The 18,792-nt window shown below is 28.5% G+C and overlaps 1 protein-coding gene across 2 annotated transcripts in view; it reads right to left on the bottom strand.

The window, feature by feature from the left end:
* LOC129958195 (voltage-gated potassium channel subunit beta-2-like) overlaps positions 1-18,792 on the bottom strand; it is a 136,531-nt gene that overhangs the window by 50,626 nt on the left and 67,113 nt on the right. The window contains exon 1 of one of the 2 annotated variants that reach the window (XM_056070478.1): positions 11,086-11,215. The exons of the other annotated variant lie outside the window; for it this stretch is intronic. The gene's annotated coding sequence lies outside the window, so the exon portion shown is untranslated. Of the gene's footprint in view, positions 1-11,085; positions 11,216-18,792 lie in introns of those variants that run through there. 2 annotated transcript variants of the gene reach the window in all.

Genomic DNA, 18,792 nt, shown 5'->3' with positions numbered 1-18,792 from the left:
TATTCTTTTTGGGATGATTATTTCAATATATTTTTTCTAAACAAATTTTTGTTTTCATGGTTTTTTATTTTCAATTTTTTTTAATAGTGTATATTTAATTGAATATTCAATTTCTTTATTTGATATTCTCAATCTTTTTTGTCGATTCTTTTGAAATAAAACAAATTTTGTTGTTTTTATATTTTTTTAGTCATTTTTATTTATTTTATATATAGATTTGAAACAATGTATTGTGTTATTTAAAATATTGTTACAAACCTGTAAAGTTGCTTCCCAGTACGGTTAGTTGAATCACTGGAAAAACCGTTTTACGATCAGCCCTGTGGGTGCTGATCGGGTGCCGCGTCAGTGATCTTAGAGCTTAGTGAAAAACTTGACGGCCATTTGTCGACTTGGCGATCAATTTGGCGATTTTGGCAATAAAGAAGATATTGCTGGAAACTTTGACAATTTTAACGATTCATCCAACAGGAACTGAGATGCGCCTGATTGGTCCCGAACCTTCTCGGAACTATAAAATGCCAGCAGTCTCAAACTGCAATGAATTGCAGTTGGAGTCGTAGTCAAGTATCGAGTCTTCGAGAGGATAGCGAAGCAATGGCGGAATGCCAGCATTTGTGGAGCCCAAGCTATTGCTGAACTGAGCTGTGTGCCGAGTCCTGTTGTCTATTGTGGAAGCAGCATTGAGTCCTGGGAGGAGTAGCCAGTCATGTAGTAGTGTGTCGGCAGCTGAATACAGCTATCTCTGTGTATTCAGCTGCCTCTTTGTGTCTCTCTCTTCTCTTTCAGCTCTCTCTTTTTGTGTAATAAAAGTTGTCGTCTTTTGTTACTGAAGGACTGTTTATTTCAACATCGACCATCAAATCTTAAGAGGACCCGAACGGAAGTAGTAAATCCGTAACAATATTTATTTTATTTTTCTATTTAATATACTATTCTTAACTTCTTAAAACGATACCGGACCTCTGCTTCAAGAGCTTATGCGGTCTTTTTCTGGTTTGATATAGATTATACTACTACACTTTATTAAAAGAAGAACAGAGAAATTCTGGCACTTCATTTGGTAGTCTATTGTGACATTTCTTTAATTTGTATTATTTTATTAGTTTTAAATATTGTCCCATTATACTTTTTTTGTCTTTGAGTCTATAGTAGATCTCATGAAAAATAATTATTATCTTTGAATGACGTATTAACTACTATAAATTTGTAAATTCTAACCAACCTACAATCATAATGTTATAAAATTAAATTCACTGGATGTACATATTTTTTTTAACTGGTAAGGAATGGGTGTCCTTGATAATATATTTATCATAATAATGCAATTTTATAACTTCATGAATGATAAGATTTTTAAAAGATAAATATGTGTACATTTAATTTAAATTATGAATTCCATTCAGACTAAAAAAATTCTAAATAAAGTAGGAAAAATAATTTGTACTCTTTTTTTTCAATATCAAATAGTGGATTTTGTGAATAATAAAGTTTGAAAATTGGTTTTCGCCATCCACTTTTATGTGACATATATATATATATATATATTATCATTTAAAAGCAATTGAAATTTTTTAAGGGATCAGAAATAATCAAATGAGAAAAAAAATTACTGTATTTTTTAATGCAAATTTAATATAAAATGATTTAAATGGCATCACATTTAATGTATTTCACAGTATCCTTGTGAAATGCATTAATGAAATGTATTAATCCTTTAATGTATTTCACATTTAACCTTTTACAATATCAAAAACATATACTCAGAAAAACATCTTTCCAGAGTAAAAACAGATACATTCTTTACATTGAAAAAATTCGACACAATCGGAACCATATTATGCATGAAATAATGTTATTACATTCAATAATCTTTGTAAAACAGATCTTACAATATATATGTATATGTTTTTAAAAATCTATTTCAAAATTCTGCAAGGAATTTTACTCCTCAAAAAAAAAAAAACCCCTCCTACAATGACATTTATTGTTGTTACTGTTTCTCTCTTCTTCTTGCTTAGTTTGAAGATCTTAAGGCAGAGGGAAAAATAGTTAGACACAAAACATTGACAGTTATTGCTCATGTAAAAACTTCCATCTTTGTTTATAAGAACAAAAACCAAAACATCTTGATTTTAACTCACGAGGCTTCACCATTAAATTCTTTTACAAGCAGAATGTTTTCCTCCTGACTGACTGATTGAAATTGATGTGAAACTTTGGAAAAGAATTTTTCCTTATCTTTCTCACACACACATACACAGAAGAACATCTTTCCAAAACACAAAATTCGAACTCATTAACTGAAAACTCTTTCAACTTTTTTTTACTTCACTTTTAAAACTCTCCAAGTATTCCGTACAGTCAGACAGACAGACAAACATTAAGCTGGATCGCCGATCGTGACCCAAATCCAGGATTTCAATCGATGCGTTCAGGCATTCCTCGATCAGATATCTTTTTCTCTTTGAGTGTGTTTGTGTGTGAGACGAATTCCTTTCTAAGACAAATAGATACACTCACGCCATGGAAGAAACGCTTCTCTTCCGTCGGGGAGGAGCGTGATGAAGTGTGCGAAAAGGGTTTTTATTTTAAGGTTGCCCACGGATATTCAAGATCCAGATTCATCCCTTCAGCGTCAAGGTAAACGGCCGGTGTTTACTTGGCAAGGCCGATGCTTGAGTGCTGACGGTGATACAGCCACCTACGCTATTCCCAATCATCTCACTTTTGGGGTGGAGGAGGGACAAATCCACTTTGCACGTGGGAGCACACATCCACCATCTCATTTGTACCTCATACTCTTACACTTAATGCTGGGACCTTATTTTGTTTGGGAATTTCTTTTTTAGCCCCAGGTAATAAGAGCTCTTTCGTTGTTTGGAAATCCCGTTTTCCCGTGTTTGTATAAGGAATTCGGCAGGTATATTTTTATAAAGCTTTTGCCTCCGTTATGTGAAAAAGTTATGCTTCATATAGGTGGTTTTTTTTCCACTTTAGATTAAAGAGCGTTTTGCAAGTTTTGTGTCCAATCTTGTTTGTAGAAGATATATATAATAATGTTAAATTTGTGTAGTATTTATGCTATAATTAAAGTGTAAAATTCATTAATTTATAAAATACCTAAGTGTATCGAGAATTAACAGAAGAAAATAATTGAACTATTTATATTGAAGAATAAAGAACTATAAGTTTTAAAAATGTAAAAATAACAAGTACGCTGTAAAAATATATATTCATAATATTTTGCATTAATTTATTACTTAACTTATTAGCATTAAATGAAAGAATTAAAAATAAAAACATTAAATAAAAAATTGGAAGTGGAAGCAGAAAGAAAAGGAAATATAAAAATGAAATCTACGATTGCAAATTTCAAGTTATCATGTGAAAACATTATTAATTTTTAAGTCATTATTTGTCTTAATTAATTTAAGTCATTAACCAGTTTAAACCGGTTTGAAACAATCACGAGACTTCTCTATCAGTCTCTATCCCCCCCTCTCTCTCTATATATATAAAATGATAATTTTTTAAAACTTTCATTTTCAATTTTTCTAGCTGGCAAAAAAAAAGTTTTGGAGCTCGACCGATTTTGAGATGAAATAACATCTATGATGTCATAGCTTTTATTTCATCATTTAGCGCATATTTTTAACCTTTTAAAAACGCATCTGTTGGCAAAGAGGCAATACTGGTAAAAGCAGGTGAACCTTTTAAAAACGCATCTGCTTTCAAAGAAGCATGCATAATAATATTAATGCAATACTGGTAAAAGCAGGTAAAAAATATATGCGATTAAAGAATGATGATGAAAATTGCCATTTATGCTTTATTTATTGCCTATGCAATTTCGAGCTCCAGTATTCATTGCCTACGAGATTTTGAGCTTCAAATCCCCCTAACCAAAACAACATCATATTGTCACATGATAACAAAAACAAAACCAAACATTAGACTTCATCGGTGAATTGCGTTATTATTGCCTAACAAAATGCTAGTGAAAATTTCACCACTGGATTTTCTTTTTTGTTTAGCTTCGTATAACAATAAATGTAATCGAATATCCATTTTTAATTTCTTTCTTTTAAAAATGAATATAAATCAGGAATTTCAGTAGATATAAAATTTTGATGTAAAGATCATGTATTAAAATTCATTCACCTAGTTTCATTATCGATTTTGAATTACCACTTTCACATGATGTATAAATCTACAGACAATAATGATCGTTCGAAATTCGTTTTCCAAAATTTGGCCTTAAAACTATTTACTCATTCATTCAGATCCTTGTATTGTTGAGTTACTGTATTCACTTGCATACAAGCAAAACAGACTAATTTCTCATCATTTATATTCATTAAGAGATTATTGTCTTCCTCGTGATCTGGGCGTCCTGGGTTCGAGTCCCAGTTCGGGCATGGTTGTTCTTTATCTGTTCTTTCTGTGAAATGTGTGAATGTGTCCCCCTGTAAAAAGGGGTTGTGCAAACGAATGTGATGCGTGTGTTGCTAAGACGTACTCTTGGCCCTAGTTGGCGCTACTTAAACAAGAGACGCTCCCTTGGCTTAAAATCGCTGACTTCGTCAGCGAGCTTGCATGGCAAGTGCCATTATAAACAACAACAACAACATCAAGAGATTATTGTATTAGGAAAATAATTTTTCATCCAAAAATTATTTGAAATCTTCCCTATTAAGCATATATTATTAGAATGTTATAATACAACACCAAGTTGGACATTTTTTAAAATATAATCACAATTATTTTACCGACTTAAGATACAGAGTAAAAGTATCAGCTTGTCTTAGTACCTAAATAAGACGAGGCAAGCTGATAATTCTCATAGAAGTAGAATTTATTTTTTATTCTTAGTAAATATAAAACAGTACATGCAATTGTTAATTAAATATTTCGTGTACTTTTTCTTGAATAGTTTGTAACGAAAGTTTTATTAAAATTTTATCTTACAGTAAAGTAACATCTCAAAATGAATGTTTTCGCTGACAAAAATAAGATGCAACTTTTCTTTCTTCATAGTTTCAACATATTTCGTACTATCATGTTACATTCAATCCAGACTTCTAATGGAAGGTTGGCGTAAATGTCATGGCACACAACATACAACAATATACGTTTTGGGAAGATTGAGGTAATGTCACGAGTACTGGAAATTTGAGTCTTTTTTTTTTTACTGTAATCAAATTTTAGTTTCTTTGCATTTTGAACAATCTCTTTCATAAGTGAAATATTTTCTCTAGTTTAAAAGTCTAAAAACATACTTTGGTTTGTAAATCGTTAAATCAAGTAATTGAACACACACACACACACACACACACACACACACACACACACACACACACACACACACACACACACACACACGCACGCACGCACACACACACACACACAACAAATTTTTTAAAAATGCGTTTACGCACTGAAGTGAAAAAATAAAAAGCATTTGTGGCAAGATGGCAAATTTCTGTCAATACTTTTTTTTCTTGTGAGAGGAAAACAAGTACAAATGCTCCAATCTGTCAAACAAAAGTAAGATTATCTGCTATTATCTGGCATCTTGTTCCTGTCTGATATATCAAAAGTCTTAGGTTTATGTAGTAAAATTAACAAGAATAAGTGATAAGAAAAGTTTGAGAAAAACGAATTGCTTACAATACATACGTATAACAAAGAATAATTAAATATCTAATCTGTTAGTCCATACAACGAAGAACTTGAAAATTTAAAAATGAAAAACAAAATCTACCTTCATAACATGTCAAACAATAAAATAATGACTTTATTGAGCAAACTTGGTCGTTCTTGATTTTAGCTCTGCTTAAATTTTCTACAGACTTTCTACATTTTGTGTATTAAAAAACGAAACGAAATAATGAAAAAAAAACTGAATCTTTATTAAATAAGCTTGATATAAAAGCGGGCAGTTTAATTCTTACAAAAAAATGAATCGAGCTTTTATTTTAAACTCTGTCTGTTAATTTTAATAATTTATTGTGTCATGTAATAATTAGTGAATAAATAGAGTTTTTAATTTATTGCACATATAAATTTATATACAAAAAAAAGCTATTTCTTGGAGCAAACAGCCTTTTTTCTAACTAGGTTAAAAACTTAAAAGGTACCAGATGTACGATTTTATTGAGGAACAAGTTATGAAATATAAATTGACAGCTATAATTTAAATCTAATTTTATACTTTCAAAAGTATTATGCCTTAGAAATGCAATGCAACAATGAACTAACTTTTCAGTTTAACTTGAAAGGAATTTTGCAATAAAAAGAAAAAAAAATATTTTAATGAGGGCAAGAAAAAGAAAGTCATTGATTTCGCCGAAATAATTAAAAGTCCTAATTTGTCCAGTCTTTTGAATTACGGAGAAGTCCATGAAACGTTTCCTAAATTAGTGCGTCTTTTACGAACCATATAAAAGGTCTTCTAATTTCACAATGAAATCCTCCAGACATAAAGAGAATGGAGTTTTAGAAATTTACCCCTTATCTATATATATTAGTATAGTATTTTTAGATATCAGAATGGTTATTTTAAAAGGCAACCAAATGAAAAATGAAAATGTTACAATTTTTCTACATAAAGAAAGCTCTTCTGAAATTTGACGTTCCTTCATAAGGAATTTAAGTAATACTGACCCACTTGTTTTAAATAAAGAATAGAAATTATTTTTTTTTGTGTATTTAATTCTGCTCTATAAAACTATAACTAAATGTTTAATTCTGAGTTATTTTTTTATCAAATATTATTAATACACCTAAGTAATAATTTTATAAATTTATAGAATAACTTCTCCATTTAAAATCTAAATTAAGGCTATTAAGTGATATCACGAGTTTGAAGTAATATCAGATAACGCAGACAGCACCTGAGCCACAAATTTGAGCGTCACATTATTTCTGATAGAATAATGAGAAAAATCTTATTTCATTGCTTTTAGGTAAAACATATTGATTGCGAATAGTAAAAAAAATTACCCAATTAACCAGAACTACAAAAAAATCCTGAAATTTTGCTTCATTAATGAAAGTATTCAGGTGGAAAGAGGATTCAACTAAAACCACTGCAGCTCAAATTCATCCGAATTTTTATTTTTTAATTTCAGGATCTAAATTGTTATTTTATTACATTATCATAAATTGTAAAAAAAAAGTGTTTCTTATTTAGCAAAGTCGAAATGGAATCTTTCATTTAAGAATTCCAATAAAATTTGATAATTTAAGTAATGCAAGATAAATTTTGTTGGTTATTTGACTGCTATTTTTTACCAGAGCAGAGTCATTGAATTCCGATTAATAATTAGACTTAGACGTAGTATTTTAAAATTTTAATAGATTCAAACAATTTTTGAAAGAACTAAATTTTATTTGATTATGAATTAAATATTTAATAAGTTTGTAACATAAATATCTACTTTGTCAAGAGTAAAGCATTCTATATAAATGAACGATGATTGACTGGAAATATTTTTAGACAAATTTTAGCAATTGTTCTTAGCCGGGAAAACTTTGTATTTTATCTAAGAAATACTTCACGATAATTGCACGTTGGGGTCTTGTTAAAGCTTTTGCAACAGCTTTGACAATTATTTGCGTCTGTGAAAAACAATTCAATGTGGCATGCACGTGTTTTCTGGTCGAATAGTGTAGTTTTTAACTTAATGAAAGGCTTTTGCCTTTATGAGTTTTGCTGACACACAGGGTGGGTCACCTGGAGAAGTAATTATCCAGTATTCACGTTTGGGAATTTCATTGCATGCCCTAAGTAGATTATGTAATTATGATATTTGGCGCTGTTTTCTGCTTCGTTTGCGCCCTTAAAGAATAAATAATTAAGTCTTTTATTAATGTAATTATTCTGCAAAAGGGAGAAATAGCAACAACAATAATATATAATTGTGTCAGTTTAAATGATACTTAAAGGAAAATTTAATGATTCAAATTAGAAAGAAAAGGTATAAAGAAAATGAAGATCCATTGCATGAAATAAATAATGCTTATCGAAAGGGAGAAAATAATGTTTAGAATCCTGATATTGTGATAAATTTTATCCTTTAATGACGTTAATTTGAACGTGCTTTTTACTATCAGTAACATGATATTTCACAAATTCAGTAACAATTATGCATTTCTTATAAAATTAAATTGTGATAAAAATAAATTTTATTTTCGGTTCATTTCAGATATTGATTACATTTTATGTTGCTTCAGTAAAAAAAATACAATGTAAAAAAAAAAAAAAAATGAAATCTAAATCTTTAAACGGTTATCAAAGCTGCAGTAGTTATATTTAGTAAAATATTTTTTGAAATACTGACACTGTACACACACAAAAATTATCTTCTGAGATCGAAACAATGCAATTTAAGAAGCTTTAAATATCATTATATTATGCGATATCAGAGTATTTCAAATGCTGCATCAAACAAAATTATCCTGTCAACGTCTTCGAGAATTGGTATAAAGTATGAAATTTAGAAGTGTCTATTTCGTCTTTGTTTGGTCCAAAAATGCAGATTTTTGTTTAAAATTTTTATTTTAGGGACTAAATATGATTAATAAGGACGAGGAACTTAAAAAAAATTTCGTCATTATAATATTTTTTTCGTACTAGTACCGTTTTGAATGCAAAATATAAAATCTTACTTTATATTAAAACCATACTTTCTGAACAACATACAATCATATTCCATTTAAAGCAGTTATGAAAGCCCTTAAGTCTATCTTCAGTGATTTAGAAACGAACTCTTGACCGGTGATTAGAATTATTACAGACGGATTACAGATCATCCGTGTATTACGAATATTATTATAATAGATTTTGTATTGTTTTCTTTCTGGATCGCAGTTTACTACGCATCTGATGCTCTGAAAAATACACGCAAAAGGAATTCCTGTTATATGTTAGTCAGTTTCAAGCATTCATACAGAGAAAATATAGAATCATTTTTCTTAGTTATTATTACAATTTTCATTTAATTATTTCAATTGCAAGAATCTTCAAAGCCTTTTTTCATGTAGCGCTTTTAATTAAAATACATTGTTATTATAATAATCCATTATTAAAATATCTATAGTTACAGCATCCATATGTTGAAAGCCTGTTTTAGAGTACAAAATGCCACAATTTCATCAGTAAAATCTATATTGCATGAAAATAAAAGAAATTGAATTGGTAATTAATGTAAAAAATTATAATTGGTAAAAAATGTAATTACATTTTTTAAAAGGTATTCTGTTTAGGCATATTCCAATAACAACTTTCTTTCATGAATGGCAGTGGAAACAAGAGCTTCATTAAGACTAGCGTAAATGTATCTTTAAAAACAAATGACACATTTTTAATTTATAAAATGCTTAAAGACTACTTTAAAACTCCAATTCGCTTTTTCTTTTTAATGTTATTTGTTGGGTTTTACGTAAAATAAAAAAAAGCATAATTTTTGAATATCATTGGAATATATCTTCTCTTGAAGAGCAATATTCCGTAAAAATCTTTTTATATTTATCACAAATTTAAACTAACTAAATGAGAAAATAAACTTTCTTATTTTCAAAGAATAATTTCAAAGACAGCCAATTGTTATAGCATAATTTTTAGAGTACAAAAAATCAATTCCAGGAATGCATTTTATTAACAGATGAGAAATGCAACTGACATATGTTTTATGATTTGCAAGTGCATTGTTAAGATTTCCTTTTTATGTCGCGCTATCTAATTTTTCTAAGCATTATTTATTTGTTTCAATCGTCATGAACATTTAGCAAAGGAAGTTACTTTTTAGTGGTTTAAGAAGATTTTAGCCATTGAAATTCGTTAAATTAATTTAAAAGTTGCGGTATCATTTAGATATAAGCTGTAGATATGAACAAAATGAGGAATTTTAAAATCACTTAAAAATAATGGATTTTTCTAACATTAAATATTTAAGAAGCACGAAATATCTATCTTTTTAATATAAATTCTATCAGTTTCCATTCTATAAATATAAGCATGTAGATTCTATATCTTAAAAAATGAGTATTTGTAATTTGATTTCACAACATAACTAAATGGAAAATTTTAACTGAAATTATTATACTTAAAATACAATTTGAAGTTTTGATAAGTTTCGAATGATCAGAAAAACACAATGTGTATCGTATTATACCTGAATAATTTTAAAACAAGAAACATTGTTTAATACAGATAGATAGCTGCATGAGGGTAAGCACTATGTTTCATACAATCATTCTGTAAATTTGTTTTTTCACCATATTATTATTATTCATATTTTTTGATAGAATAATGTTATTAATTTGGATTACTGCCTGCAGATTGTGACATGCATGATGAATAAATCGATCAAAATGTTTTATATGACAGACTATTGGACTTGAAGCTGTCAAATTTGGCATTTATATAATTCTTGGGTAGCAGAGTTTTTAAAAATATAATTGAAAATTTATCAAAATTTTCCATTTTCCCCCCTCAAGAATATCGAAGTTTATTATTGAATAAAAACATTTTAAAACCAATTTAAAATCCAAAGGATATATTCTTTTCGGTGATATCAACTTTATTTTTTTGTACAATTTTCCTCCAATTTATAAAATAATTTTCAAGACCATTTTTGATTATTTCAGTCAATGGATTTATTCTCACCTGTGTTGTGATGACATTAAATACATTTATTTGTAATTATAGATGCAATATAAAATAATCCAAAAGGGTTTCAATTTACACATTATTGTTAATTGTTATATTAATCTATGTAGATTGCATCGAATGGATTTTTAAGAGACCAAAAGAAAATCAAATGGGAATTTTGCAATCCTAATTCACTATAAAATAAAGAAAACAAAATAGATATTTTGCATTCAATATTTAATACTGATATTATTAAATTATAAGATAATTTCACAACGGCAATGTAATCTTTCTTGTTGTACTTTAAAAATCTTCCCTTGAAACTAGTCATGTTGACATTTACACAGGCAGCGAAGAAAATAAGAGCTTGCTTATTTAAAAATCTAAAAAAAGCCGAAAAGCGTTTAAAAAAAAAAAAAACTCACCTCGGAGATATGAGTACGGAATCAACATTTTTATTTCTTAAATTTAACTTTACTCTTTCCCTCACACCTATTCAAGAACAGCTATTGAAAAAGACGTAAGACTGCGCTACAGAAACCAGTTTTATTTTGCGGGAACAGTCCGATCTCGCCCTGGGGGCACGAAGAAAAAGTTTCTTTTGCATCAAAACAAAAAAGAAGTAAAAAAGATACAAAATACACAAGCAAGGTCTGAAGTTAGTAGCCACAACAACTAAAATAGCAAGCAGGGACTTTGCTGGAGTACTGCCACACTCGCTACAAACTTGGCACGCCAACAAAAAATGGCAGAAACATGAGAACATTTCGCGATTTCTCCCCTTCTTTTTGGAAACAATTAAAATGGATTGGTATTTCTGCGAAAGATGCTATCGACCTGCAATCAACACTCTTGTTAGGTGTTATGAATGTGTACCCCGAAGTCCCTTTGAGGGGTTGTCAACACAACGCAAATTGCACTGCGCCGCTTTTCATCACTCTTGACTTTTAGAAAAATGAAGACTTTGGGCTATAAAATTTATTTATTTAAAAAAGTATTCTTGGATCATTTTATTTGTTTCGAATCCTTTTTTATAACTTCATTTTGGAAATTTGCCATGTTTTAAGTTAGGTCGAAGAAATTATTTTTGCTAAAAACTAAGCAGGATCCAGTATCTTTTTTAATATGTAATTGAAACCAATTTCTGATTTCATCTAGAAGCGGGCTTCAGCGGCTAACTTCATGATGCAGGGAATTATTAAAAAATTCGAATAACGGATTTTGTTAATAATATACAAAATTTATCGAATTTCATAATACTTGTTCACTGACAAAAATCGTATAACTTTGAAAGAATTTATTTTTTAATTAATAAACAAACATTTGTTTGTAACACAACTGTTTATATAACATATTTGTAATCACAGTAACTATAGATTTAAGCATTGTTTTTGTTAGCTATTTCTGTCAAATTTTTCAAATCGTTCAAGCTCTCTTTTTCTTCGAATAAAGCATTGCTGAGTAGACAGTGTTTTAATTTATCTTTTCTGACTTTTGCATTTTGACGATGAACTTAAAAGTCAATTTTGAAATACAAAAACCATACAATTTTCTAATAATCTAAATCGAATTGGTAAAATTATTAAATAGTTTTTTGTTTTGCGATTGGATTTTAAAGCATGCTGAGTTTCAAAGCATACCGAGAAAACGAACTTAAAATGTCTTCGTCCAATCTATTATGCCCCCTACTTGCAATAAATATAATTTGATGAAAATCTTAACCATCAATATAATAATTTCCATAATGAATAAATTTTATTTTAAATAAAGCAGTTTTTTTTAAAATCATGTTTGAGAATAGCAAACAATTTGTCTTTTGAGCAATTAAGTAGAATATTTTAACGTTTTATATCGCTTCATTGACTACATAACTAATTGGCTTATATCCAGTAATATACGATGTCCAGATTTAATTATTGATTAAATCTGCATTGGGATTTGAATTGTATCAACAGAAACAATAGATGCTGTAAAATTCTCGAGTTTCAATCCAATATGATTGTTGAATGAAATAATTAAAGCAGCAAGAAATTGAAAAAAAAAAATAAGATTAACTCTTTAATATACGGGACAAAATGCCAAAAACCGAAACTGTATCTGATAAAACAATATTGATTTTGAACAACAAAGAATACGTGTTGTAATATTCATTCAAATTACAGGAGTTGAAATGAATTTAATAAAAGCAAATATTTCAATTTTAAATTTAGTCATCATTGAATTTTTTTATTTTTCTTATGAACATTATTTTTATATTAAATTTGGAGCGATCCAGCAGCAATTTATTCCAAACTGACATAAATCCTGGATTTTTTTTTACAAGTGGCGAAGTATTAAATACCGAGATTGCCTTCGGCTTATTCGGAACGTCTGCTTCGTTTAGCTAATGCGTTCTGATTCAATTCCATGAAAAGAAAAGTAAAACTTTTCTTTTCAAGATGCATTATCTACAAAACTGCCTCATCAATAACCTCTCCTCTCTATATCGTCATTCGATTAAATAGTCAATTATTCTGAATTTCAGCAAGGAATTGAATAATTTTCTCCCACTAAAAAATTTCATTCAAGTCCTGAAAAACATTAAAATTCTCTTATCTGTAGAAAACCTTTTTTTTTATCTCAGGGAAATAGGCAAAATATTTTCTTTTAATATTAAAGTAAGGAACAACTTCTTTTAGGATAATTAATTCATTATGATATATTTTCACTATTCCACGTTCCACGTCAGGTTTCTATATATAAATTTATAATGAAATACTAAATAGAAAAATGGCTTGTTACCCTCAAACTGATTAAATGAAAATATAAATTGCATACCAGTTCATATTTAAATTAGAAATGAGGTTTAAAGAAAAATAAAAAAAAATCTAAGAACTATTTGAACTCTAATCATAAATAAAAATATGAGAAACAAAATACGGTGAAATAAACGAGAAAAACCGAATTGAAAATAATTTATTCATTAAAACTTAATAAAAAGAAATCGTAATCAAGACTAAGGAGTGCAAGACAAATTCCTGAATCAATTCCGAAACCGCTACTAAGCTAATGACAAATGCATATGCATGCATAATTAAAAAGCAAAGCAAAAGCTCATTTTTCATAATCTATATCTGTTGTGTTATTTAATTTCAATGAATACTCTGTATCGAAGCTTAACTTATTCATACCATTTATGAAAATGTTTCCTTTTATTTGTCATCCTTCATAATGCAGTGAATTTGAAAGCGAATGCAAATAATCTATCTTTAATCTTCTTTGTTTATACTTATTCCAATTGTTTCGCATTCTACTTCTTTATTCTAATAAAGAAAGCGTTTGCATAACTAATGAGATTACAAGCCATTTGTTACAAGGAAGTTCAGGTTTCTTTCGACAATAAGGATTTAATTAGGAATTGTCTTCATAATTTAAAGAAATGACTATAGTTAACCGTATTGGTATCGCAAGATACATGCTGAGGAAGGTTTAAAGGAGCTCATCATTCAGCTCTGAGAAAAGTTTAAATAAACTGGATACAAGCAGCTTTAAAAAAATTTTAATATTATTTTTTGATTATGTCTTATTTTCTATTTCATTAGAAATTTTGAAAATGGCTGTTATATATAATTATCTGAATGCATTAATAATATTCGCCGAATTTTCACAAAACAAAATAGAAACACCTGCGAATAGGATTGCTTTATGGTAACGCGCTTCCCATGCAGAATGAAACTTTCTGTTAGACGGAATTCGATTCATTTTTTTCTTGCAAACCTCACTTTATATAAACACCTCTTTTTTTTCCATACTAATTTTATAGTATATGTTGAGTGTGAAGGAAAAATAAACATGTTTGATACTCAATATGAGCTCTTTCTAAATGTCAAGTTAATATGAATACTATATAAATGATGAGGATGGAGGATTTATTGAAATTTAGTGAAAGAAAGAAAATAACATTAATCAGTGAGATTTCTAGATTAATTATTGAAATTTGCTTTTTTAATCTTTTATTATGTTTCTAACTAAGAAAAAAATTCTCGAGGCATTTTTCAAACCATTTTTAATCTTGACCTCAAGCTGAATAATGTCAGAATTTATTTTTAATGGTCAATTTTCATTTTTTCATTTCTGCGGAATAAATCATTTATATATTTTAATTAACATTATTAATAAAATGAAACATAACATTATTAATAAAATAAAACATAACATTATTAATAAAATGAAACATGACATTATTAATAAAATGAAAACTCTCAGTGTTAGGAATTTGATTACGTTTATTTTAAAATTTAAATTATCCCGAATTTCGAAAAATAAATTTCTTGGAAGAAAAGCTTAGAAAAGTCCAGAAAGTTATTTTCATATATGCAATTGCAGTTTAGCAACTTATCGATATGACTAAGAGCATGCAAATGCGCCAGGCGTTTAAAAAAACGCAGAAAATCCTCTCATTGCAATTTTCACCAATTTATCACACGAAATAAAAGCTTTCTACCAAATGCTTTTAACGACAAGCTGGTTCACTTGAAATGTTGTTAAACATAATTTCAGTTAAATTTCTTATGCATAACTTGATGCTCATGATGCCTTAATAAAGCATTTCCAATCATCAAAATTGTGACAAATATTAAGGCTCTCTTATTTTACTCCTGTTCTATTTATTGTACACATGAACCTTATGGAATTGAGTCCCATGACATCACAATGCCATTAACAATTTAATCTTCTGGCTAAACTGGTGTCTAATTGTCATGGAATTGTAACCAGTTAGTTTACCGAATTAGTGACCGCTAAAATTTTAATTAAATATATTGTATTTTGGTCTTAATATCTACCTCAGTAAAAACTTTTTGAACTTTAAATTAACATATAATTAATTCAATAGACATATAACTAATACAGTTTTAAAAGATTTAAAACGATTCGTTCATTGTGTTGTGTTGTTCATTATGTTATGCATATCCCAAATTTTTTTGGGGTATATCTTTGATAAGTACAATCATATTACAGAAAAGAGCAACGGTATTTAGAAATAGACGCATTTAAAAACTGAATGGTGAAAAATAAGTCTGGTCATCTTATCATGACAATCAGCAACTAAGAAAAACAAGATGAAATATGAGTTTCAACAAGGGAAACAATTTGAGTTTTGCATCAATAATGAAATTTGTTGTTGTAAAATGTGCTTTAAGTTATGCGCTAAAAATTTATATAATTAAAACATTATTATTTTTTTAATTTGAAGATAATGTAAAAATCATTTTTGTACTGTAATATTTTTGGAATTTATAAATTATTGGGAGGAACTCTAAAGTATTGCTTAATTTTTAACTAAACAAAATTCTAAATAAAATATCAGAAAAATTGCTTACCACTTTTCTAAGTATATCTGAACCAATCTTGGTAAATATAATCAATGGTGTATCCTATAAAGCGGCAACACACACACACACACACACACACACACACACACACACACACACACACACACACACACACACACACACACACACACACACACACACACACACACACACACACACGTGTAAGTAGAGGTAAAACCTTCACTGAGCTCAGTTTTTCTGCTGAACTTCATTACACAGAATATTTATTCCTTAGCTTTCAACAATGAAAAGGAAATCATTTGATTAAATATTTGATGAAACAATGAAAATTCTTTGAATTTCTAATACATTAAAATTTTTTGATGAAAATTTTGTAAAAAAAATATTAGAAATTTTTAAATGATTCAAAAAACAATCTTTGTGCTGTAATATTTTCAGGAGAAAAATACTAATACCTCGCTTATTTTTAATTAATAAAATTCAAAAGTAAATCGTTCCGGGGTGCAAATTCCCTTTCTCCCTAATTTCGTATTTTAGGCACGAGCAGGAATTTATACTACCACAAAAGAAAGCATAGAGTTTGAAATAAATTAACTGAGTCGATAGTGTTTAATGGTACTCAGATTTCTTTGATGCTGTCTAATTAAAACGGTTCATGTACACAATAAATAGATCAGGTTGAAGACTGTTAAAATGATAAGGCTTCAATGTCTGCCACAAGTTTATGCTTCGAAATAATTTGTTGACAAAGTTATGAACATCAAGGTATACACAAGAGATTTATTTGAAACTAAGCTCAAACAATATTCCCAGCAAACCAAGTGACAGTTAGAGGTGGTTAGTACAAAGAGTTAAAACTGCAATTTTCGAGATGCAGCTTTTGGAAATATGTTGTAATCCTTACACTATTATAATAATTCTAGTCTTATATTAGATAAAAATCTATAAAATAAAGAATTGAGAAATCTGAACTGTGATAGGAAACATTGAATAAAGGTTTAGCCAAAAAGAATTTTATGTTATGGTATATAAACATGAATTTTGGAGAGTATTTGAATATTTGATTTTTGTATGAAGCTAATTACCATTAAAAATCTAGAATAAATTTAAATTCATAATTGAATGGAAAACTGAAGAGCTGAATTTTATATCTGCCAATTCTCATTCGTACACCAATGTAAATAATCCAGAATAATCGTCGATTTTGTGTATTTATTATTTCAAAAGGCTGCTCTATTTGAATTTAGATGTAGCCTTAACGAGTTCATTATTTACTTTCAAAATGCGATGAATGAGATTATTTGCTACGGATATAAATTTTAATCACAAAAGGATGACTTCGGTTTATTATTCCGGAATAAATAATGTCTTTACTGCTTATAGGTTGCATTATAGGCAGAGAATACAAACGGTTTGAATGCATTTTAAAAGATTACGAGGGATTTTAAAACATTTCCTTTACTTAAATAAGGTATGTTTAATATCATACAACGAAGTGGCTGAAATTTCGATACATAATTTCATAGTTAATGAAATGGATTTCAGAAATATTCCTCAGAAGGTTGTTTTGGAATTTTTATTTAAGTTTTGAACATAAATGTTTATTATTTGAAGGCTTTTAAAAATATAAGAGGATCCATATTTCATATGCTGGGAAAATAAAGGATTTAAAATTCAATTTACAATGAAGATTAAATGTATTTCCCTGTGGAAAAAAATGCATAGAAGCAATTTTATTGTCTTAACTTCTTGGGTTGACTATCAAAAAAAGGCCTCTAAGTTTACATACGTATATGTCATGGGGTGAAAGGGCGGAGGGGTGGAAGCTTTTTCACCGGATTTCAGCATTTAAATAAAAATTTTATTACTCTGAGAGTAAAATTTGATACTAAGAAGTTGAAAACATTTTAAACACATAAATTTGAAAACATTTTATTCGGTTGTTAAGAGATAATTCATTTTCCAACTGCTGTTATATCTGTGAATACTACTTTTTAACGTTTTTCGAGAATCAAACATTACAGAGTAAGACCTTTTTTTTTCATCTTTTTTTTCTTTTTTAAATTAGCCATAATAATACGATTTGAAATCGCAGAAAAATACTTTCGGAATAAAAGTTTTTTTCCTCGATTCGTGAATTCTGACTGATAGAAAAGTTCTTATAGGTATATTTCGATGACCTTGATTTTTTCAAAAATAAAGTCAAATTAAAAAAAATAATGCAGATATTTACAAGGAATTTCAACAGTTATTCCTTTCTATACAACATCCACAATAATGGAATTCCCGCTGAAATTAAAGAAAAAGAATGAATGCTTGAAAATGAAGAATATATGAAAGAATGAAAAATATATTTCGAAATTTGTATTTTTTTAATATTTGCTCTTGAATGTTTAAATCTTACTCTTGAAAGCTTACTGACTCTATGCAAGAATTATTAAATCTTACAACAAGTAAAACACTTTTAAACTATGAAATAGTATTAATACATTATATGGCTTATTTAATAGATCCCTTAAACACTTACAACTTCTTTTCTTAAACGTTTACGTTTCAGAATACTAACTTTTATTAAATTGGAAAACCAGTTTTAACATTCCCTCCTCCATATCCGGTAACATATCAGAGGCCTATTTTGGATAGCCAACTCAATGGCTTAAGCCAATAAAATTGTTGTTATGTATTTTTTTTTTTTTTTTTTATATTTTCTAATTTTTCCTGACGATTCGACTGGACTGTTAAAGGTTTTAAACAATATACAAATGTAATTTTATTTTTTGCGTTAATCGAAGCTATAAA

This window comes from Argiope bruennichi, chromosome 2, assembly GCF_947563725.1.
Source record: "Argiope bruennichi chromosome 2, qqArgBrue1.1, whole genome shotgun sequence".
Lineage (NCBI taxonomy): Eukaryota > Metazoa > Arthropoda > Arachnida > Araneae > Araneidae > Argiope > Argiope bruennichi.
The sequence above is the reverse complement of the archived record's forward strand: the minus strand, read 5'-3'. Positions and strand labels throughout refer to the sequence as shown.